Genomic DNA, 24,251 nt, shown 5'->3' with positions numbered 1-24,251 from the left:
AGGGAGGGTGTTCTTATCTGTGGTCTTACAGAAGAGGTGAGGTCCCCTGGTGAGATGCCAGTGCTGGGTTGGGGGGGGTTGGAAATGAGGATGAGGTTGAAGATTCCCAGTTTTAGGAGTATAAGGTGATGGGAACAGGAGGCAAATGAGGTATGAGTCAAGGGTGCACAGTATAAGAGGTGGGTGCCAAAACCTCAGTCATCAAGACAAATAATAGTTCAATGCAATATATTTTAAAAATCAAAATTAGGGCCAAAAATTCCATAGTGAGCAAAATATCAAAATTTTAAACAAAACCAGGATTCGTAACAGTGCCGTGCTGAGCCATGTTGGAGCCTGGCGCAAAAGGAAAAATACAGATGCCATCACCCTCGTCCCGGCCCTCAGGGCCCTGCTGTTCTTGCTGGCTGCCTGCAGTTGGTGAGGTCAGCCTGGTTTTAGAAAATAGTCTCTGCTAGACCTTTGCTTTTTGGATCTGTGGAATTAAAGTAGATGCTGACCTGGCTGGATGGGCAATCTATGATCTTGAATAAGTCTCTTCTCCTCTCTGGGCCTCAGTTTTCCTGTCTGTAAAGGCCTAGGAGCTCAAATTTCATTTCTAAGCTCAAGTGTCTCAGCCCTGAGTTCTCGTTTGCCCTCATCAGGCCACACCATTTGGAATGTAACTGTTTTCACTTTAGCACCCAATTTCAGCCTCTACATCCTCTGATTGGTTGAACACTCAATTACAAGAAACCTGTGAGTTTCTGAAGGGCAAAAGCTCTATTGTACAAACCATTATAGCTTTCCTAATGTGTATAGCGTGGTATAGGCACTCACTCAATGCTTAAATAATATTTTTTCTGGTTAAAAATTATCCATGTTTTTTCTCCTTTAATGTGTTTATGTAATGAATTAAGTTGACTGTATTCCTAGTGACAAAATCTCTTATTCCTGGGGGTCAGGGGGAGACCCAAAAGTGAAAATGGTCTATAGTTTTCCTTTTTAAAAAAAAAAATTATGTTTTAGTACTAAAGATATGCCAGTAAAATGGATTGGGAGTTTTCTACATTTTCCTATGATAAAACTCAGCTGTGAAACCATCTGGGCCTGGTGCCTTTTTCCACTTCCAATTTTTTATTTAAAATTTCAAATCTACAAAAAAACTTCAGCACTCTTTACCTAGATTCACCAATTGTTAATACTTTATCACATGTTTTCTCCCTCTCTCTCTCTCTCTCTCTCTCACGCACACACACACACACACACACACACACAAACACACACACGCTCTACTTGGTAATGTGTCATCTTAACTTAGCTGGAACCAAGTTTCCTAGAATTCTCTCCCCTGAGTGGTTCCAAGTTAGGTTGGCAATAAAGTTAATTCGCTCAAGATTTGGAGGGAGCAGGCATTTTTTTATGCTTTGCACTTTGATGAAAGGCCTCAGGCTCTGCTGTAGCTGGCATGTGGTTGTCACTGACCTGTTAACTTGCCTTGTTGGTTTGGGGGCAACACCCGGACCCGTAGCCTCCCTGGTTCCTGCTAGGTCGCCTCCTTTTGTTTCTCTGAGTCCCAGGCCAAGTATGTGTACAGCTCTGTGGTAAGGACACCAGTTCTCCTGCAGGTCACCTGTGTCATTGAAATTGGAGAGGGTGAGAGACAGATGTGAGCTCCAGTTTGTTCTTGTTCTCCCCAACTTCACGTCCATCTCTCCTTTCCAACTACTGGCAGGTATAGAGGGCTTGCACAGTCTGTTCCACCAGCACCCACAACTGCATGAGATCTAGTCCCTATTACCAACCCCTTATTCTATACCATTCATAGTGGCCCTGATTCTCTGGATCAAACACACACATACACACACACACTTAAAAATTTTTTGCTCAACTATGTGAAAGGTGAAAAGCAAACATCAAACACTTCATTCCTAACTACATTTTTTTAAAAAGTATCTCCTAAGATTTAGGACATTTCCCTACATAAACAAAATTCCATTATCCTAACCAAGAAAATTCCATTTTCCCACCCAACAGGAACTAGATATAATAATATTATCTAGTACACTTCCTATATTCAGATTTCTGTAACTGTCCAAACAGTATTCTTTTAACTGGCTTTTTTAAAACTCCAGGATCTAATCAAAGACCCCCCAGTGCATTTGGTTGTCATATCTTTTAGCCTAGAACAGTTTTGCCTTTTATTTTTCCCTTTCATGACTTTGATTTTTTTTTTAAGAGTCCAGGTCAATTTTCTTGCAGAATGTCCCACCATCTCGATTTGTCTGTCTGTTTCTTCATGACTGGATTTAGGTTGAACATTTTGGGCTATAACACTACATAGCTGATGTTGTCTATTTCCCACTGCATCTTCTTAGGAGGCACTAATGTTAGTTTGTCCTCTACTGACCTGGAGTCTTTTGGAATTGTCAGTGGAAATAATCAATAATAAAGAAAAGAGTTTGAGTCGAGCCAAGCTGAGGACAAATAACCCAGGAGGAGCCTCTCAGTGGCTCTGAGGACTGCTCCATCGAAGCATGGTTTTCAGCAGTCTCCTGCTTCACCAGAAAAAAAGAACATACATCAAATTGACAGGACATTCCTTCAAGTTTTCAAAAGAGAAAGATTTAGTATGCATACAGTGAGACAGTAGGACCCTGATGTCTGGGAAGGGAACTTTATCTTCAAGGGAATGTTAACATGCATGCCATAGGAAGGGAGTTATTTATCCTTATCTTTGAAAGGGACATTCTTTGCCTTAATTGTTGAAGTAGATGTGCTGTTTGCGTTTGACAGGCCATGAGTCAAGCTGTTTTAGTTCACACAAAGTTCAGGGTGAACCATGTATAAGCCAAAATGACTTCCCTATACCTCAATATGTGAAAAATTTCCCCATCATTTCCCATTTTGATCACAAATCTTTTGATAGAAAGCATTAATGATCAAAATATGTGTCCCTTGATTCCAGGTGATTTGCTGCCTGCTCTGGATCCCTCATGTCCCTCGGTGCTAGGCCTCTTTTTTTTTTTAATGTATATAGATTTGCCTAGTTATCTACACTGTGGTGGTTAATAAGATAGTGAAAAGGCAGAGAGATATATGCTGATTGGGAGACACAGGTTATACGTATTATCAGTTATATCAAATTGTCACATAAGCATTTTACCTGTGCTATTAGCAGTAGACTTAAAGCAAGCAGATACATGTCATGAGTAGTTTGATAGCCAGAAAAAGACTAATAATACATACTATGACAATGACAATTGTCTGGAAAGCAGAGTGAAAAAAACTGCCTATTTCTGAGGGAAGCCAGCTAAAAACAGTACAAAAACTAAAATTAAGAACTCTGGGCACGGGCTTCCCTGGTGGTACAGTGGTTGGGAGTCTGCCTGCCAGTGCAGGGGACACAGGTTCAAGCCCTGGTCCGGGGGGATCCCACATGCCGCGGAGCAGCTAGGCCCAAGTGCCACAACTACCGAGCCCGCAAGCCACAACTACTGAAGCCCGCGCACCTAGAGCCCGGGCTCCGCAGCAAGAGAAGCCACTGCAATGAGAAGTCCCTGCTCGCCGCAACTAGAGAAAACCCACACGCAGCAACGAAGACCCAACGCAGCCAAAAATAAATTAAAACAAATTAAAAAAAAAAAAAAAAAGGATCTCTGGGCACAGATTTAGAGGGCCCTTTAAGGATTTTTGCAAGGTTACAGTTTACTAATTTCAAGCTCTACTTGAGAGAAGGTATTGATCCAAGTACACCAAGCAGTATTAACAACAGCACAGACACCTCCTTGGGCAGCAAGGAGATAATCTAAAGCACTACATTTGTCAAGGACCACGTAAGCAAGAGTCTAGAGATCTTTGTTGGTCCCTAATAGCTCTTGCAGAGGCTCTGGCAATCCTGCTGATGGTTTGGGTAAGATTTCTCATCATCACTTCTAGGTCAGTGGTACCAACTCCTAGCCAAGAGCCCCAAACCCTGAGGAGGTGGTTATATTGGTTTCTGGATCCTGCAGGGGGTCACGTCCCTGAGAATGGCCACAGCTGTTACCTTCATATTCAGAGGGCTACTCACCTGGGTAGTCTTCAACTAATGAGAGGGTTTTATGGTTTGTTTGGTTTTTGTTTTTTGCTATGATCATCAGGGCTAGAGTTTGAGCCAGTGAGTAATTTCAAGATAGTAAATAGAGTGGTCAGATATCCCAGCAGGCAGGTTCCTCCCATTCTCCAACTGTCTAAACATTCATGTGCCCAGGGCCGGTTATCACACCCACAAACAAATATAAATCCTTTAGAGGTACATAGTACTCCAGGTGTTGAGTCTTTTTTTGGAAGGTATGTAACCAAAATTTTCTAACCATGGGTTAGTATATGGAAGTTTCCAATCAGTCAAATTGACCTTACAAGTAGGAAGAGGAGTGAGCCCTCCGTTAATCCAAGTATGTCAAGTTCTAATCCCATTGCATAAAGGAGAATTATATTTGCTATCAGCCTTATTATAACAGGTTGTCAGTAAGTACAGTGTAGAGGATGGGGAAGAGAAATAAGTGGCACTGACCTTGCAAATTGTAATGTTTTGTGAAGACATTTTGACTAATATCATGGCCATAAGCATCAGATTGGTTACATGTGGGCCCCCCAGTGTCCTTTGGGATTGTTTCTAGTGGGGTCAGGAAGAAGCAAGGGACAGGAGAAGACTGGGTAAAGATATGAACGTGGTAAGTGATCTGAGAGTTCTTTTCTATGAGTCACAGTAAAGTTAAGCATAGTGGTAAAATTGGTTATGGGCACAACTATGGGGTCATTATATTTTACAAAGGACCCAGTAGGGGAATGGTGACATATCCAGCATTTGGAAAAATTTCCAGAGGACGCAAGAGACTGTGACATTTGTACAATAACATTGGCTTTCCAAGGATGACAGTGAACTATACAGATGCAAGACAACAGAGAAATTAGGAGAAGCTTTTTTTTTTCATTCATGAGATATTTGTTAAAATAACACATTTAGGGAAAAAAATCAATCCAACTGTATACATCATTACTGAAAACTGTATACCATCATACAAACAAGGATTTCATTTTGGGAAATCGATTCCTAATTTATGGCAAGTTTTACTTTCAGAAATAAAACCACAAAACAACACAATCTAATTCAATCTTAAAGGCTGGCATGCCGAGCAAGGAATGTTCTTATTCTTTGTAGGAGCTCCTTCTTTACACTGTCAGGTACCAGGGCTCTGCCTTTTGGTGTGATTTCAGCCACCAAGTCATCAACAGTAACGTGTTCTAGTACTTTTTCTTTAATTACCTCTTTACAGTGTGCCTTCAACTGATCTTCCAGCCACATCCAATTAATTTAGCTCTCAGCAACTCTTAAAGGAGTTCTCTTTCTCCAGTTTCTATCAACTTCTGGTTAATTGCTGCTCTCATCTGCGCATCTTTGTTCATCTTGCTAACCACCATCGCCGCGGGAAAGGGCCGTCCCTTCCCAGCGACGAAATGACCCTTGTGCTGATGACCGTTACCTACAACATTCTTCGGCTGCCCGGACCTAGACCCCAGGAGAAGCTTTAAGATTAAAGAAAATATGGGGGAAAGGGGAAAGGGCTTGTTGACTGTGGCTGGAATGAGGTCAAGAGTATAGGTAATGTACGCATAAACAAAAAAAATTTTTTTTTAAGTCCAAAAGTATTGACAAGGTTGGGGGTTACAGGCCTGGTCCAGACTCTCGGGTTAGCTGTCTGCTCCTGCTGTCATTTTCTTCTCGTCTTTGCTTGGTGGTGCTTGTCCGTTGAAGCTGGGTGTCAGAAACAGGGGTTGAAGTCCATGCAGGTGGAGGGAGCTTTTTTATTTTTATTTTTTAAATATATATATTTATTTATTTATTTCACCTTTGGCTGCGTTGGGTCTTCATTGCTGCATGTGGGCTTTCTCTAGTTGCGGCGAGCCGGGGCTAATCTTCGTTGAGGTGCACAGGCTTCTCATTGCGGTGGCTTCTCTTGTTGTGGAGCACGGGCTCTAAGCGCGTGGGCTTCAGTAGTTGTGGCACATGGGCTCAGTAGTTGTGGCGCACGGGCTTAGTTGCTCCACGGCATGTGGGATCTTCCTGGACCAAGGATCCAACCCGTGTCCCCTGCATTGGCAGGTGATTCTTAACCACTGGAGAGGGGACTTCTTTAAATGAGAGATGTGAATCCACGAGTCTATGCCTTTTAGTTTGGCAGCGCATGGATTAGTTAATAATACCAGATAAGGTCCTTTCCAACATGGCTGCAAAGAATCTTTTATTTGATGTCTTTTCCAATAGACAAAATCTCCAGGTTATAATTCATGATCCTTAAGGTCTTTGACTCCTGAGAACTCACTGTGAAAGAAATTACCTACCAACTTTTCATTTCCTTTAAGTGCCTTAATAAGACCCTGACAACAATGTAATATACCTCCCTTGAGTAAGGTTGGTTCATATATTCCCTCATGCAGTCACATAAGCCATCCTGCTATTATTTCAAAAGAAAACAGCTGATGTTTACCAAGAGGTGAAGATCTAAGGTTGAGAAGCACTAGCAGAAGAGCTTTTGGCCATGAGAGATTAAATGCTTCTGAAAGTTTTGCCAATTGAGTTTTTTTTTTAAATTAATTAATTAATTTATTTATTTTTGGCTGTGTTGGGTCTTCGTTTCTGTGCGAGGGCTTTCTCTAGTTGCGGCAAGCAGGGGCCACTCTTCATCGCGGTGTGCTGGCCTCTCACTATTGCGGCCTCTCCCGTTGCGGAGCACAGGCTCCAGACGCGCAGGCTCAGTAGTTGTGGCTCACGGGCCCAGCTGCTCCACGGCATGTGGGATCTTCCCAGACCAGGGCTCGAACCCGTGTCCCCTGCATTGGCAGGCAGATTCTTAACCACTGTGCCATCAGGGAAGCCCGCCAACTGAGTTTTGATAGTGCTGTTATTTCTTTCTACCAGTCCTGAAGATTGGGGACGATAAGTGCAGTGAAAATGCTGCATTATTGGCCAAATGTTACAAATAGATTTAATTATTTGTCTGGTAAAGTGAGTTCCCCGGTCACTATGTAACTTGGAAGGAATTCCCCAAACAGGAATTATCCTTTCCAATAACAATTTACCCACTGTTAAAGCCATTGCTCTCCTGCAGGGAAAAGCTTCAACCTAGTGTAAAAACATGCAGATCATTACGAAGACATATGTATATCCTTGAGACAGTGACATTTGGGCGAAGTCCAATTGTCATACCTCAAAGGGTCCCTTAAGAAGGGGCAAGTGGCCTTGTGGCCCATGAAGTGGTTTTTCAGAATTGTATTTAGGGCATGTAGTAGAGTGAGTATATACTTTATGAGCCACCATGGGAGAAAATTTCCAAAAATATTGTTCTCTCCATAAGACCATCTTCTCAGGTATCCAATGAGTTAAATAATGTACATTCTGGAGTAATGGCAATTGTGCTCCAACAGGCACTATAGATTTTTTTGTGTGACAGGGTCATAAATTCCCCCTTTTTGTTGCCATATCTGTTTCTCTTCTTTAGTGGCAATTTCTTGAGCCTGTAGAAGGAAATCTTTTACTGGGTTAGCAGGGTTAACAGAGAGCAGTGGACATTCTTGAGGCTGAACAGGATGAGTTTTTAATGTTGTCTGTTGGCTGCAGCATCAACAAACTGATTCCCTTTAGCTTCCATAGTGTCAGATTTTGAATGCCCTGGCATTTTAAATAATTGCCAACTATACTGGTAGTTGTATAGCATTTAATAACTCTGCAACCTCTTTTCCATTTTTGGTAGGCTGTCCCAAAAAGGTTAAACCCCCTCATTGTTTCCATAGCATTTCAAATTTATGTGCCACTCCAAAGGCGTAATGACTATCAGTATAAATATTTGCTATCTGGTCTCTATATAGTTGACAAGCTCAGGTTAAAGTAACTAATTTGGTTGTTGTGCTGACTTTGTTTCTGGTAAATAAGAGCTTTCAATTATGTCTACTGTGACCATTACTGCATATCCAGCTCAGTAATGTCTCTGCTCTTCCTTTAAGTAGGATTCATCTTGTTGATGAAAAATTAATCAATGGTCAATCTAAGAAAGAAATAGAGAATTTTATTAAAGCCAACCTGAGGATTATAACCCAGGAGACAGTCTCTCAGAGACAGTCTCTGAGAACTATTCCACCCACAAGAAGTTGAGAGAACAGTAATATACATTTTTGAGATAAAGGACCATATATCAGAATGACATATTGGCATTTTACATAAAGTTCACCAAAGATACATAGTCCAGATCTGCATGTACTAGGTGAGTGGTGGGTTGTTGGGACTCCTTACAGGATTGAGCAAGGAATGTTATCTTCTACATAGCTGGTGCCAGAAGAAGAAGAAAAAAATTGATCTTTATGGTTGAGCAGGTATTTCTGCCATTGGGGAGGTCTGGTTAATGTATAATGCAGATGCACATTGCACACTAAAGGGAAGGGAGGAGGCCCAAACAGGCATAGAGAAAATTTTATCTTTGGATTTTTCTTGTCTTGTCTTAAAATATGAATCTTATTTCATCAATCTGTAAACCTAATTAAATCAGCGTTATCGATAAGAGTTTCTTGTAAGTCATTCCTAGGAGCAAGAAGATAATCTGTTAATAATCTGTGGTTGTTTTCTTCCTGTAGTGTTGGAAGCAAAGTTGCAGGATTAAGGTTATTACATCGAACTAAGGTAATATTAGGTGCACAGAGCAACAATGCTTCATAAGAAGCTAGTCAGCTTATAGAATAGTGCTGAGTGTGGTGAGAGTTTAGAAGAGACTCAACTGAGTATGGGACATAAAGAGTTAAAGGAGACCCCATTACTATTTCTTCAAAAGCCTTACAAAAGAGACCCGTTGCTGAAAGAGCCCTTATATAAGGTAGAAGTCCTTTTGCTATTGAGTCTAATAGCTGACAGTAATGTCCAGTGGGTCAATGTTGATCACCATGTTTTTGAGTTAATACACCTATAGCACTTCTTTTATCTTCATGTACAAAGGGAAAAAATGGCTAGTTATAACTAGGGAGACTCAAAGCCAGAGTTAAGATGGACTTTAAGGTGCTTAGGACAGCTTTTCCTTTTGGCATCCATTCAATCAGATCAGGCTGGTCAGACTTAAGCAATGCATATAAAGGTTGAGTAATAAGTGAAAAGTTAGGTACCCAATCCCTGCAGTATCCAGTTAGTCCCAGAAATCCTCTCCATTGTTTTTTATTGTTTGTTTGTTTCTTTTGGGGAGTGAAAAAGCCAGAATTCCTTTAATTCTTTCAGACTCAATCAATAGTTCATCCTTAAACATTAAGTGGCCCAAATGTTTTACAATAGGTAAGCAAAATTGGAGTTTATCTTTGGACACCTTAAATTCCTTTGATGCTAATTGTTGAAATAGATGGTGCCCTTTTGGGAATCTAATTTAGTTTTTGGAACATAAAAGCAAGTCATCTATATATTGAATTAAGGTGGCGTCATTAGGAAAATCTACATTAGCTAAATCAGCCTTGAGTATTTGAGAAAAGTAAGTAGGACTTTCAGTATAGCCCTGCGGCATCACTGTCCAAGTATATTGATGATCTTCCCAGGTGAAGACAAAAAGATATTATCTTTTCCCACAGGGATACTAAAGAAGGTACTGCATAAATCAGTTACTAAAAAATAGCTATCAGCTGGAATGGCTGAGAGCAATGTGTGTGAGTTTGGGACCACAGGATGTCAGGGAATCACAATATTATTTCTAGCTCTCAGATCTTGAACAAATCTCCAGCCTTTCCCATTTGGCTCTCTCACTGGTAAGATAGGTGTGTTACAAGGACTAGTACAAGGAATTACAAGTCCCTTCTTAAGAAATTCCTAAATAATTCCATTTAATGCCTCTGATTTAAGTGGATATTGTTGAATATCAGGTAGAGGCTTAAAGTTATTAACAGTTGCCTTAACATGAGTAGCCAATTTAATTTTTCTTTTTTTTTTTAAATTTTATTTATTTATTTATTTTAATTTTATTTATTTATTTTTGGCTGTGTTGGGTCTTCGTTTCTGTGCAAGGGCTTTCTCTAGTTGTGGCGAGCGGGGGCCACTCTTTTTTTTTTTTTTTAAAGATTTATTTATTGATTGATTGATTAATTGACTGATTGATTGCTATGTTGGGTCTTCGTTTTCGTGCCAGGGCTTTCTCCAGTTGCAGCAAGCGGGGGCCACTCCTCATCGCGATGCGCGGGCCTCTCACCATCGTGGCCTCTCCTGCTGCGGAGCACAGGCTCCAGACGCGCAGGCTCAGCAGTTGTGGCTCACGGGCCCAGCCGCTCCGCGGCACGTGGGATCCTCCCAGACCAGGGCTCGAACCCGCGTCCCCTGCACTAGCAGGCAGACTCTCAACCACTGCGCCACCACGGAAGCCCGGGGGCCACTCCTCATCGCGGTGCGCGGGCCTCTCACTGTCCCGGCCTCTCTTGTTGCGGAGCACAGGCTCCAGATGTGCAGGCTCAGTAGTTGTGGCTCACGGGCCCAGTTGCTCCGCAGCATGTGGGATCTTCCCAGACCAGGGCTCGAACCCGTGTCCCCTGCATTGGCAGGCAGATTCTCAACCACTGTACCACCAGGGAAGCCCCAATTTAATTTTTCTAATATCTGAGGAAGAAGATGACTATAATTCTTTAGGCACTTGTGATAACAGGTCATCAATTTTTTTCTTGGTCTGTTTGAGCCACTGATTTTATAACCATCAATGTTTCAGTAACAGATCTGGATCAGCATCCGAATTTTAAAAGTCTAGAAGCATTTCACTTTTTTGTGAAAAGGCTATAGGAGGATTGTAGGCTTCTAAAAGGTCTCATTCTATCAAATGAATCATGGCACATTTTACTAGAAGAAACACGTTTCCCTGTGATAGTTCCTAACTGAAAGCTTATGGGCTCTGCTCTTAAAACTTGAGTAAATAAATTAGAAACCTCTACTATTTGAACTGATTGTTTACTCCGAGGGAGAGGACAATGAATAAGGGTAGGGTTAAGAACTGATAAAGCAGCCCCAGCATCTACAAGGGCTTTTGAAGTTTCCCCTCCAACTGTTGTTTCGATTTCCCCTGACATACTGAGGAGGAGGAGGAGGAGGAGGAGGAGGAAGGGGAATACCCTTGCATGATCCTCGGAGCTCCGCTATTTCTTTTTAGTTTTGCTGTGTTCCAAATCCCATTTAAATGTATGGCAGTCAAGTTTGAAATGACCAGGTCTTTTGCAATAAAAACAAGTGCGGTCATTTCGTTTTTGGCCGGAGTTAGAAAAAGGTGTTATCATAGGGCCACTAAGCTGTTGCAGTTGTACATTCTTGCCTTTAGCGGCTCTTTCTCTTTCTTTTGGAAGGTTTTAGAGAGCTTGTCTGCAATAGTGACCAGCGCGTTAGTATGCATAGTGGCCCTGTTCAGTTCATGCCTTTTAACCAGCTTTGCTAATTCTTCACCTAATCCTTTTTAAAAGATTGAATTTAGAACTGGATCATTTTGATGATTTTGAAACCTTTCAGAGGCCATTCCGGAGTGCTGTTTATAGATTTTCTTAAACCCCTCAAAATAATCAAAAATAGTTTCTCGGGCTTTTGTTTACGTTGGTGGATCTTTGTCCAACCTATTTTCTTAGGAAAAATTTTGAGAATGCCTTGGTACAAGCTATGAGCAGGTTCTCTACACCTGTGAAGATCTACAGGCTCACGCTTGTGAAAATCTTCTGTAGGCACCTTCCATTCTGCCTCTTATATCCATTCTCTGGCTTAACTTTTGGATACCAGCAAACGCACAAGCTGATATAAATCTGAGTATCCTGGTTCATATGTCCTAACAGTCAGATCGAATTCTCCAGCAAACCCTAAAGGATCTTGTAAAGGGTCTGGGAAATCCTTAGTTAAAATTTTAAGTTCAGTTCTAGTGCAGGGAGTATGCATAAGTGCAGGTTCACCTCTTCCAGTAGGCTTCTCCTTTAAGGGTGCAGGAGGAGGTAAAGCAGACAAGTCAGGGTACAGAAGTTCAGAAAGTTGCTGAAGGAGGGGAAGGAGGAGGAGAAGGGGAGAGGGTAGCTTCTGAGCTTTTCTCCAATTTAACAACAGTTTCTAATAACTTTTGGTTAGTTTCCTGTAAAGATGCCATTGTATCATTACCACGCTTGGAAGCTTCTAAGTACCAATGGAAATATGCTTCCCATCCTGTCTGTGTAATTTTATAGTCAGCTTTTTTCCATTGTGCATGTAAGTAAACTAATTTTGGTAAGTCGAATGTTCCCCATTTTGACCACTAAAGAGGTAAGTTATCTTTTGTTAGATCTTCCCATTTTACCAAATACTTGCATGTATGGGCTCCATAGGTATTGTACATGAAGCCAGTCGGGGTTCCAGTGGGTGGCGGCCCGTCCGGGAGCTGCTCCGCTTTAGAAGCACGATTTCCCATTTTCTTTCAGTTTTGTCTTTTTATAAAGTCTGAACAATTTCTAAGGTCAGAGGTGTGCTGCTTATGAGCTTAGCTCCTCAAGGTGTCACCCTTGAGTCAGTTCTGCTCTTCTGCATCTCAGTTTCTCTAGCTGGCAGTCTAAATCCACAGCAGGGGCTCTGCTCTGAGCGCTGAATGACCAGTTTGTGTGTGTGTCCCTGGGAGAGCCGTAAATAACTTAAAGTGTTATGATGGGTTTCCCTGTGGGACCACTACTCATCACCAGGATTAATCCTCAGATACTTCCACTAGGTTCTTAGCTGCCTGAGGACACCTTGTGCCCACAAGGAGCAAATATCCCTTTTCTTCAGAGACAAATAGGTTCAATTTCTTGTTTTGTTGTCAAATAGTTTGTTCAGACCAGATGTACACGATCTTTCCAATTTAAGCCAAATTAAATAAGGCCAACCAACCCAGTTCACTCCAAAGTTCCTTCTAGGATTTCCCTGTGTAGGAAATCCCCCCCAGGTCCCTGCCTAGGAAATTCCTCCTAGGTCCCTTCACCCAGGAGGTGTATTGGTACTCCCTTAAGACTCCAAGTCTTAAAATTTTAACAGCTCAGATAAAACTCAGGACTGTCTGATGGGATTAACAGATGCACACTGACATACATAAAATAGATAAACAACAAGGATCTACTACTGTATGGCACAGGAATCTATATTCAATATCTTGTAATAAACTATAATGGAAAAGAATTTTTTTAAAAAGAATATAGATATATACATATATATGTATAACCGAATCACTTTGCTGTACGCCTGAAATTAACACAATATTGTAAATCAATTTTACTTCAATTAAAAACAACAACTCAGGACTGTCCAGAATGAGGTCCAGATACCAGGAAGAACTCACCCAAGCACCTGAAGGGTGCTGTGAAGCCTGGAGCTCAAGGGGCTTGTGCTTGGTACTGAGAGCTGGTCCAAAGTAGACCCCATGTGACCACAGGTGGGTTCCTCTGATATCCTGCAGCCTACGCCAAGCAATGCCGACAGAAATCATCAATAATCAACCCATAATAAAGAACAGGAAAGAGTTTGATTCGCACCAAGCTGAGGATGAAAGCCCAGGAGGAGCCTCTCAGTAGCTCTGAGGACTGCTCCATTGAAGCATGGTTTCCAGCATAGTTTTCTGCCTTACAGTACAAAAAACACACATCACCTTGATGGGACTACGTTCCTTCAAGGTTTGAATAGAGGTAGATTTAGTGTACACAGCGAGACAGCAGGACCCTGGTGTCTGGGGAGGGAAACTTATCTCCAAGGGAGTGTCAGCATGAATGCCATATTCTCATTTTCCACACAGATATTCTTTACCTTAACGATTAAAGTAGATGTACTGTGTGTGTTTGACAGGCCTTGAGTCAAGCTGTTTTACTTCACACAAAGTTCAGGGTGAAGCATGCATAAGCCAAAATGACGTCCCCATACCTCAATATATGAAAAATTTCTCCATCAGAATGCAATCACCTTACTTATCTTTCTAATCTCTTCCATGGTTCTCAGTCTGTTAAAATTTTCTACTTCCTAGCTCAATTTTGATAGTTTATATTTTGCTGAAAAATCATATTTCCTTTGGTTATTTCAACATATTACCACAATATTTTAAATCATTACTTTAATGACATTCATATTTGTGTTTATACTGCCTTTCTCATTCCTAAAGTTGCATATTTTTTTAAATTGGGGTATAGTTGCTTTACAATGTTGTGTTAGTTTCTGCTGTACAGCAAAGTGAATCAGCTATATGTGTGTGTGTGTGTGTGTGTATTTTATATATATATATATATATATATATATATATATATATATATATATATCTCCCCTCTTTTTTGGATTTCTTTCCCATTTAGGTCACCACAGAGCATTGAGTAGAGTTCCCTGTGCTACACAGCAAGTTCTCATTAGTTACCTACTTTATACATAGTAGTGTATATATGTCAATCCCAATCTCCCAGTTCATCCCACCCCTCCTTTCCCCCCTTGGTGTCCATACGTCTGTTCTCTATGTCTGTGTCTCTATTTCTGCCTTGCAAACAGGTTCATCTGTACCATTTTTCTAGATTCCACATACATGCATTAATATATATTTGTTTTTCTCTTTCTGACTTACTTCACTCTGTATGACAGTCTCTAGGTCCATCTACCTCTCTATAAATGACCCAGTTTTGTTCCTTTTCATGGCTGAGTAGTATTCCATTGTATATATGTACCACATCTTCTTTACCCCTTCATCTGTCGATGGACATTTAGGTTGCTTCCATGACCTGGCTATTGTAAATAGTGCTGCAATGAACATTGGGGTGCATGTGTCTTTTTGAATTATTGTTTTCTCTGGGTATATGCCCAGTGGTGGGATTGCTGGGTCATATGGTAGTTCTATTTTTGTTTTTTTAAGGAACCTCCATACTATTCTCCATAGTGGCTGTATCAATTTCCATTCCCACCAACAGTGCAAGAGGGTTCCCTTTTCTCCACACCCTCTCCAGCATTTATTGTTTGTAGATTTTTTGCTGGTGGCCATTCTGACAGGTGTGAGGTGATACCTCCCTGTAGTTTTCATTTGCATTTCTCTAATAATTAGTTATGTTGAGCATCTTTTCATGTGCCTCTTGGCCATCTGAATGTCTTTTTTTTTTTGTAAATTTTTCAAAATATTTATTTATTTGGCTGCACTGGGTCTTAGTTGCGGCATGCGGGATCTTTTAGTTGCAGCATGTGGAATCCCTAGTTGTGGCATGCAAACTCTTAGTTGCAGTGTGTGGGATCTAGTTCCCTGACCAGGGATCAAACCCCAGCTGCCTGCATTGGGAGCGTGGAGACTTAGCCACTGGACCACCAGGGAAGTCCCTGTATGTCTTCTTTGGATAAAGTTGCATATTTTTGCTTTCTGTCTTTGCTTTGACTTGCCTTTAGTTAAGATTTTTCTCATTTGTCTTTTCAAATTTTATTTATCTTTTTTGTATTTTTTCCTATATCATTTCTGTCAGCTTTCATCTCATTCTCCCCTCTTCTTTTATTTTATTGCTATTTTTCTAATTTCTTAGGTTGAATATTTGATTCAGTTGCTTTGGGGCTTTTATTTGGGTTGGCCAAAAAGTTCGTTGGGGTTTTTCCATAACATCTTACGGAAAAACCCAAATGAACTTTTTGGCCAACCCAATATTAATAATAAAAGTATTTAAGGCTATCAATTTTCTTTCTTTTTTAAAATTAATTAACATTTATTTTTGGCTGCATTGGGTCTTAGTTGAAGCACGTGGGATCTTTCATTGCGGCATGCGGGCTTCTCTCTAGTTGTGGGCTCTGAGCTCCAGAGCATGTGGGCTCTGTAGTTGTGGTGCGCGGGCTCCAGAGCTTGTGGGCTCAGTAGTTGCGGCACGCGGGCTTAGTTGCCCCATGGCATGTGGGATCTTAGTTCTCCAACCAGGGATCGAACCCACATCCCCTGCATTGGAAGGTGGATTCTTAACCACTGGACCACCAGGGAAACCCTGAGGCTATCAATTTTCCTCTGAGCACAACTTTAACTGTGTCCCAGGTGGTTTTAGTATGAAGAATTCATTTCCTTACTGAGATACTTTTAACAATAAAAGCGTACTGTATTACCTGGGTGATGAAAAGTGAAGGAAAAAAATACACAAAACCCAACCCCACTAGAGTCCAATTACATCATTCCAGGATTTCCCTGCAGCAGTCAGAGGGGAAAATGCAGGAATTAGGAATGATGAAGGGCATAGCAATGGCAGAGGATTTGAACTTGCTTTTCAAAGAAGGAGACGGGCACTCTTTTAGCAGGACGAGGTTCAAAAGTTGGGTCAGCAATAGGGGTGGTGGAGTGGTGAGAAGTGGATTTTAAAGAAAGAATGCCAACGGCAGGAGATTTCATCTTCAGAGTAAAGGAGGTTTTTTGGTGGTGCTTTTTTTGATTTTTTTTTTTTTAAAGCATCAAAGGAAATGTCAAGGAAGAAAAAGCAAGCTGTAACCCAGGATGCAGAATGCAAACTTCTGCTTCCCCTCCTCCTCCATGAGGTCCCATCAGCAGGAGGACTAGGGGCACAGGGGGTGTTTGCAGCCTTTCAGCAAAACAGGGCAGAGAGCTGCTTATAAATATGCTCAAACTGCTCTTGGGCTGTTGTGCTTTTGCCAAGGAAGGCGGCAGGCATTTTTAGGCCCCAGGGTGGGTTGTCCCAAACAGATGGCTTCAGATTGTTGGGGATCCATTCAACAAAATAACTGCTATTTTTGTTTCGTATATTAAACATCTGCTCAAAACAGGGCACGGCTGTGATGCATTTGAGGAGGGGGGCTTATCAACAGCTGGGGGAGGGTCACAGCTTGGAAGGGAGGGAGGGAAAGATTTGGGGGTTAAGAGGACCCCACTAAGGGACCCCACGTGGGGATGCCCTACAAGTCTGGGCAGTGAACCGTGAGCCTCTGCACAATCAGACCCAGGACCAAAGCCTGCCTCCCCTGCTGACCCAGCGACGCCACCTGAGATACCTCCAGGATGGGCAGGTAGAGAGAAGGGAGTCAGGTCCCCAAGGTGGACCCCCTTGTCTACCTGCTTCCTGACTCAGAGAGAGGGAGAGACAGCCGGTGTGATTCAGGGCAAGGAGCCCGGGACCCAGGTTATGCATAAATGGGAAGTGGGGAAACTGATGTCCAGAGGGAAGAAGTGACTGGCTGGGGACCCAACAAGGCAGGACCCTGAGTGCTGGACTCCTGGTTCCCCCAAGGCTCAGCGTCCTGCTCGGTCTGTACCAGGGCGGGGAAGGCTCTTGGCCCTGACTCTCTGTGGAATAAGGTGGGAAGGCAGCTGCTGTGAGGGAGAGGGGTGAGTGAGGAAAAGCGAGGTGGGAAGACAGTAGACAAAAGGAGAGGGAAGGAGGAGGGGCACGGAGAGGAGGCAAGAAGCTGGAGGGGCCAGAAAGACAGCCTGTGTTCAATTTGAATTGGGAGGGGCGGGCACCCCTGCTTTTCTCAGGCTACTGAGAGCTTTTCAGGGTCTGCTTTACAAGACACTGGTGCTGGAGGGGTGCATCTGATGAGGAGGACCTCAGGGCACCTTGTCAGGAGCTGGGATGGGGGTTAAGGTATTGCTAAGTGACACTCTGCAATCTAATGATGGGGCAACTGTTCTCCCAGACACCCTCTGAGCCAGCGCCTGAAGCTTTGACCATATGGGGGGCTCTCTTTAAGAATAGTAAAACAGGGACTTCCCTGGCGGCCCAATGGTTAAGACTCCATGCTTCCACTGCAGGGGGCGCGGTTCTGTCCCTGGTCGGGGAACTAGGATCCTGTATGCGGTGCAGGGTGGTCAAAAAAAAAAAAAAAAAAAAAAAGAGCCATCTCTGGTTTCTCCTCCTCCATCCTCTGTAACCCAAGTCCCACCACCTCCGTGGAGCCGGGGAGGTGGGAGCAGGTGGTCCCAAGAGCTTAGACTTGCGGGTCAGGCTGATTAAATAAAATTTACATTTTAAGGCAGGACAAGAAAATTTTAACTTAAAATTCTCTCTCTGTCAGTTTGGGCCTCCTCCCTCCCCTTTAGTGTGCAGTGTGCATCTGCATTTTGCATTAACCAGACCTCCTCAAAGATGGAAGTGCCTACTTGACTGTGGAGATCATTTTTTTTCTTTTCTTCTGATGCCAGCAATGTAACTTCTTAGAAGACTGGCATTCATTCCCAACTCTGTAAGGGGTCATGGTGACTCACTGTTCACTTTGTTTGTGCTTACCTGAACTACACGCCTTTGATGAACTTTATGTAAAATGTCAGTATGTCATTTTGATGTATGATCCTTTGTCTTAAAAATGTATATGACTGTGCCTTTGACTTCTAACAGGTGGAATGGTTCTCAGGGCTTCTGAGAGTCTCTCTCTTGGGTTACAACCCTCAGTTTGGCTTGAACAAAATTCTCTTTTTCCTTTTTGATTGTTAATTGAATTTTTGTTGACAAGACAAACTTGGGCTGGCTAAGCCACTTCCTGTGTGATCCAGGCAAGTCACTGCATTCTTGAAACCTCAGTTGTCTCATCTGTAAAATGGGCAGGATATTTACCTCCTCAGGACCACTGTAAAGATTAAATAAAATAATATGTATAGCACTTAGCACAGTGTCTAACATATCATAAGCACTCAATAAGTGGCATGCCTGATATATGGTAAGCATTTTATATATGATTATAATAATCGTCTAAACTGCTTTCCAGTTTCACTTCAAATGGCATGTCTTCCAGGAAGCCTTTTTTAAAAACATGAAGTGTAACATCCAATAAACTACATAATTAAGTGAGGAGCTTGGTGAGTTTTTACATAAATATGTACCCATGTTACTACCACCCAGACCAAGACACAGAATATTTCCAGAGACCCAGGGCCTCCCACATCTCTCTTCCCAATCAATCCTCTTTGCTCTCCACCTCCAAGAGATAGTTGTTATCCTGATTTCTATTGTCATAGATTAGACTGTTCCTGAAACCTCATATGCATGGACTCATAGTGTATACTTTCATGTCTGGCTCAAAAAGGCTCTGAAATCTAGAGATGAACAGAGCTCTGTGGTTAAGAGTTCAGGCTTTGGGCTCAGACATACCAGGTTCAAATCCTGGTTTGCCCAGAAATTGACTATGTGCCCCAGAATGCATTACGTGTCAGTTTCCTCATCTTATAAGATGGATATAAATCATCATACGTACTTCACAGGATTTGAGGAGGGGATTAAAAGAGATATTGTGCATGAAGCATTTGGCACAACAGGGTGCCGAGGAGGTGGTGCTATTTTTATTCATCTCAATTATGTTCTTCCTCTCCCATCCCCATCCTCATGGCTTTTCATGGAGAGACAAATGAAGTCCAAACCACAGGAGTACTCACTGGTTTCTACTGTCTATCCTTACCTCCCACATGCCAGGGTTTGAATCCTGGCCCTATCACTTATTGGCTGTGTGACCTTGGACAAATGGCTCAGTTTCCGCGTGTGTAAAATGGAGATAATAATAGTAAATACCTCACAGGTGACTGTTAGGGTTAAATGAACTGATATATGTGAAGAGCTTGGAAGAGTGCTTGACACACAGTATGCCCCGTATATGCTTGCTTCCATCACCATGTCACCATCATCGTCACCATCATCATTGTTTACCATTCTGCTGGGGAGGGGTAGTCACCTGACTATGCAGGGTGGTGGAGGGGATCTGGTGGTCTGACTCATCCTTTTCTTTACCAGTCTTTTGTTTTCAGCCCATCCTTTCACTCCCACCTCTGGAAGTACCTGGTACCAATGATTCCTGAACTTTTCCAAGGTTCCGTGGTTGACTGGCTAGTCTCCTTCTGGAGGTTCATATTTCCACTTCCTTTTCTCTATTCACTCATCAACCCTCAACCATGTGCTGTTCATCTTCCAAAGTTTTGTCACTATCTTTCATCTCCCATTGCCTCTCTTCCTGTTCTTTGTGTCCTCGTGGATTTAAACTTTTTTAGAATTCCCCTGCTAGTATTTTAGTGAGGTTTCAGGACGAAAAAGAATCCGCCTGATATAATCAGATCTATTTTTCTAAAACAAAATCCTGAAGCAAAACATTAACTGTTCTTTTCTCTTGGGGAAGGAGCATATGGGAATTTGCTTTATTACTTTTCTGTGTTTTTTTAAAGTTTCATTTAAAAATGCGAGAGAGAGATTCCCCCCTATTCAAAAAAGTTCCCTTGATTCTGATCCCCTGTGGGTCATCCAGCCTTTCTTTTCCTCTTTGTTGTCTTTCTTGCAGAAAGAGAAGTCCATACTTTTTGAAGAAGTTTGGAGGATAGCCCCCCTCTCCTCTCAGTCAGTCCTTCCCTGTCTGCACTCTGACTTTTGCCCAGGTCACCAGTGACCTCTCAACGACCAGACCCACCGATGTCTTTTATTTTTAGTCAGAGCCCTGGGGCATGAGGTGTTGTTAGCTATGCCGTCTTTCTGCACTCCTGGCTCACCTTGTACCTCTCTGACCATTTCCTTTCTGCCTCCTTCTGGTCTCTGCTCCGTTCACTCAGCCTTAAACTGGAGTTCTTCCCAGTGTCCTTTACATGACCAATCCCTAACCCCCTGGGTCACGTGAGTCACTCTTCCTGAAGTCACCCACATTGTATGTGCTGACAGGGATGCCCAGATCTGACTCCTGACTTTGAACTCATACCCAACATTTTCTCAATGAAGTCTAACCTGCCTATCCCCTTTACAATGCAAACTATCTCCCTCCAACCCCTACCCAAGCCTAATCCTGACCACCCTACTCTATTTTTATCATCATAGCATTTATCACCTTTTTAACATACTATATAATTACTATTTACGTATTTATGGTGTTTCCCCCTCTAGAATGTCAGTTTTGGATCTACAGGGAATTTTCTCTTTTGTTCATTGCTGTATCTGCAATGCCTAGGACCGTGCCTGGCACACAGTAGGTGCTCAATAAGTATTGCTGAATTAATGAATTCACTCTTTGCTTATGCCAGAGGTTTCCAAACGTGGCAGCCTTTGTGTCTCAGTATGTTTTCACAGCATCCCAGACCCAAAGAAAAACCCGATAGCTCTGTTTATGAAGTAGTCAGGACCGAACAACTTCCGTTATATCCTAACAACTTAGTAGCCATTTGAAAAAACAGTACCCATAAACTGAAAGAAAATATTTTCATGTAATTCTAAAATAACCATCACTCCTTACTAATAAGATATGTGCACCTTCTCAGACCTTAGAATCCACCACATCAGACATTAACACTCTCAGTCTCCTGTTCCACATTGATTTTCATGAGTTATTTTCTTCTACCGCATCGATTGCTGAAAACTCAGTTTCAAAGACATGTACGTCATAGAAAGAAACGTAGCAGAGTCTAATGTTGAACCTATGAACTACTTCCAGCTAGCAGGTTCCACAGTGTCCAACAGATGATAAGCATCATTGTGTTTCTCTCCAAAATTTAAAATACTCCACCGTGTTCCTATTTGCTGTGGCACCCCAGGGTGCCTCGCACACAGTTTGGGAACCGTGGGCCTATGCTCTTTTCTTTGGTTGGATTTGATCTTTTCTCTCTTCTCAGCTTCCAGGCTCAGCTCAAATGCCACCTCTTCCATGAAGCTTTCTGGCCCCACTGGCCAAAAACAAACCACATCTAAACCAAATTATTTCTCCAGTTGGAATGAAAACTTCTTCCTCTGGGATCCCACGGCAATTTAACATGTAAAAGGCATGAATTGTTCTCTGATAGCCAAGGTGTAAACAATGTCATATTTCTTCATTTCTCTAAATTGAATAAAACTCACTTGAAGCCCCCACTGTCTGAGGTTGCTAAACTTCACTTGGATGGTATTTTTGTGTGGCTCTCTCCTTGTTCCTGGGCTGGATCAGGACTACGGGACTTTCACAGTCCAGGCAAAACTGAGCTGTCCACAACAGCTGTCCTCAGAGGCTGCCACCACAGTGCTCACCAGTCCATCCAAAAGTGGTTGGCCCTAATCTGCTGCCCCAGAGCCAGGCTAAGCAGAGGGACTCATTCCTGGCTCTCAGGGCCACGGGGGAAGGTCCTAACGCTTGGTGCCCAGGCATTCACACCACCACCACCCCTGTCCAAAGCCCTGACCGCTCCAGGACTCTATGTGCATGGGAGAGAAGTCAGTGCTCCTCAGAACCTGTGCCTTGGGGGAATCCAACCTCCCCCTTCCAGAAGAGGTATTAATCCCCCAGAGTTTACATGCAGGTAACCTGGGGACTGGATGTGGCCCTCAGAAGTGTTTTGTTTAGCCAGTGTGGTGTTATTAAATTTTTTTAAAAATAAACTTATTTATTTATTTATTTTTGGCTGCGTTGGGTTCCCGCTGCTGCATGTGGGCTCTCTTTTTAGCTGCAGCGAGCGGGGACCACCTCTCCTTACGGTGCACAGGTGTCTCATTAAGGTGGCCTTTCTTGTTATGGAACACGGGCTCCACGAGTGCGGGCCTCAATAGTTGTGGCACATGGGCTCAGCAGTTGTGGCTCGCGAGCTCTAGAGCACAGGCTCAGCAGCTGCGGCGCACGGGCCCAGCTGCTCTGCGGCCTGTGGGATCCTCCCGGACCAGGGCTCAAACCTGTGTCCTCTGCACCAGCAGGCAGACTCCCAACCACTGCACCACCAGGGAAGCCCTACATTTTTTTTTAATCCATTGCAACACTTCGACTTACTGGGGGATGCCGAAATGTTTACAATCAAGATCCTTGATCGTTGCACGTAAACCAGTGGCTGGAGCTGAGTAAGGACTGCCCCACGCCCCCCCAACTCCCCGCAAGGCACGTGCTTCACCCTTGGCCACATCTGTAGTGCTACTCACATCTGCCTGGCCCCTACACTCCTTTGAGTTTGAGAACCTAGCCTACGCTTTTGAAAACAAAGCCTTTTTCATAGTGTATTCCGACCTCAAACACAAAAAACTGTTAACTCACTCTTTCCGGCAAGGATGTACCAACCTGAAGCACTCCAGGCCCTGCCGCTCTTTGTAGATGTGGGCGGTAGTGGGTGGCTGCGCTGGAGACAATTACATTTTCATTCTCTGCCCGTGAACTACAGCAGCAAAAAAACAGGAAACCGACTGAACGCTCCATAACTGTATTCAGCACTGATGTATTCAGACTCATTATGCCAAATTTAACGATATTAATAGCTAACATTTATTGGGTCCTTAATAGGTTCCCGGTACTAGGTAAAGAACCTTATTGACATTATCTTGAATTCTTTAGAAACTGCTTCTAGAAGAATGCAGCAGAATCTAAAAGCCCAGAGACCAGGAGGAGGGGGTGGGGGTGAACATGGAAAAATGCAGCTGATGATGCAGCTTAAAAGCAGAAGGGAGGCAGGTGCAAGCCCGAGACTGTCGGAGAAGAGGCCCAGACTCTGGACCCAGGGCCCTCCCAGAGGCCCAGACTCTGGACCAGGGCTCTCCAACAGGCCCCTGTACGTGGGGGGCCCAAGTCAGTTGGTCCGCGCTATCAGGGCTGATGGAGGCCGCGGCACTCGGTTTCTTCCGTCTCTCCTTGCTCCGCCCCATTGCCTACTCTGGGTTGTTTGTCCCTCTCTCCCCGCCCCCACCACCCCCGTTCTCTATTCCCTGACCCCCTAGCTTCTCCCCTCTCTGTTCGGCATCCGTCTCCCACCTGCCGGGCTCCTGGCGCAGCGGCCAAGCCGCAAGCAAGCTCCCCGCCGTCACGTGACCTAAGCGTAAATCACAGGATTCTTCCCACCCCCAGAGGTTGGCCGGCACCCTGGTTCTGCAGAGGCTGCAGGCCGCGCATGCGCAGCTACAAGTGCACCTGCCCAGCGGGCGGGCGGGGCCGCGGACCAAACCGGCGCATCCAGGGGCCGCAGCCCCCCACCCGACCCCCTCAGGCTGGGCAGGGGCAAGGGTTAGTGGACCCGCCTGAGTCCCGACTCCCAAGAGGTTCGGTTCCCGTTGCTGATACGCTCCCAGCAAGAGGTCCACACATCTAAACCTGTCCTTAGGTCAGGGAGCTGCGGCTGCACCTGGGCGCTGGACGTTCTCCTCTGGGCATCAGGAAGCCAGAGCGCAAGTCCCAGGTCTGCTCTTAGAGCCGTGTGACCTTGGGCAAGTGACTTGACCTCCCTGTGCCCCTGGAAAATGTGATAGTAATAGCACCGGGGGCTTCCCTGGTGGCACAGTGGTTAAGAATCCACCTGCCACTGCAGGGGACACCGGTTCTAGCCCTGGTCTGGGAAGATCCCACATGCTGCGGAGCAACTAAACCCCTGCGC

The 24,251-nt window shown here is 43.6% G+C and overlaps 1 long non-coding RNA gene and 1 pseudogene across 2 annotated transcripts; both read right to left on the bottom strand.

Annotated features, from left to right (window-relative positions):
* Positions 1–1,475: 1,475 nt before the first annotated feature.
* On the bottom strand, positions 1,476–23,981 carry LOC309664654. The gene is made up of 3 exons (XR_014265972.1): positions 23,636–23,981; positions 22,928–23,045; positions 1,476–1,612 (listed from the first exon to the last, which is right to left on the bottom strand). It is a non-coding gene; the product is annotated as an uncharacterized lncRNA (long non-coding RNA).
* LOC309664651 (transcription and mRNA export factor ENY2 pseudogene) lies at positions 5,003–5,457 on the bottom strand (annotated as a pseudogene). Its single transcript has one exon. The product of its transcript is annotated as a transcription and mRNA export factor ENY2 pseudogene (transcript).
* Positions 23,982–24,251: the final 270 nt, after the last annotated feature.

This window comes from Balaenoptera physalus, assembly GCF_965194825.1.
Source record: "Balaenoptera physalus genome assembly, chromosome: 7".
Classification (NCBI taxonomy): Eukaryota; Metazoa; Chordata; class Mammalia; order Artiodactyla; family Balaenopteridae; genus Balaenoptera; species Balaenoptera physalus.
Note: the sequence above shows the minus strand (reverse complement) of the source record. Positions and strands in the feature narration are given on the sequence as shown.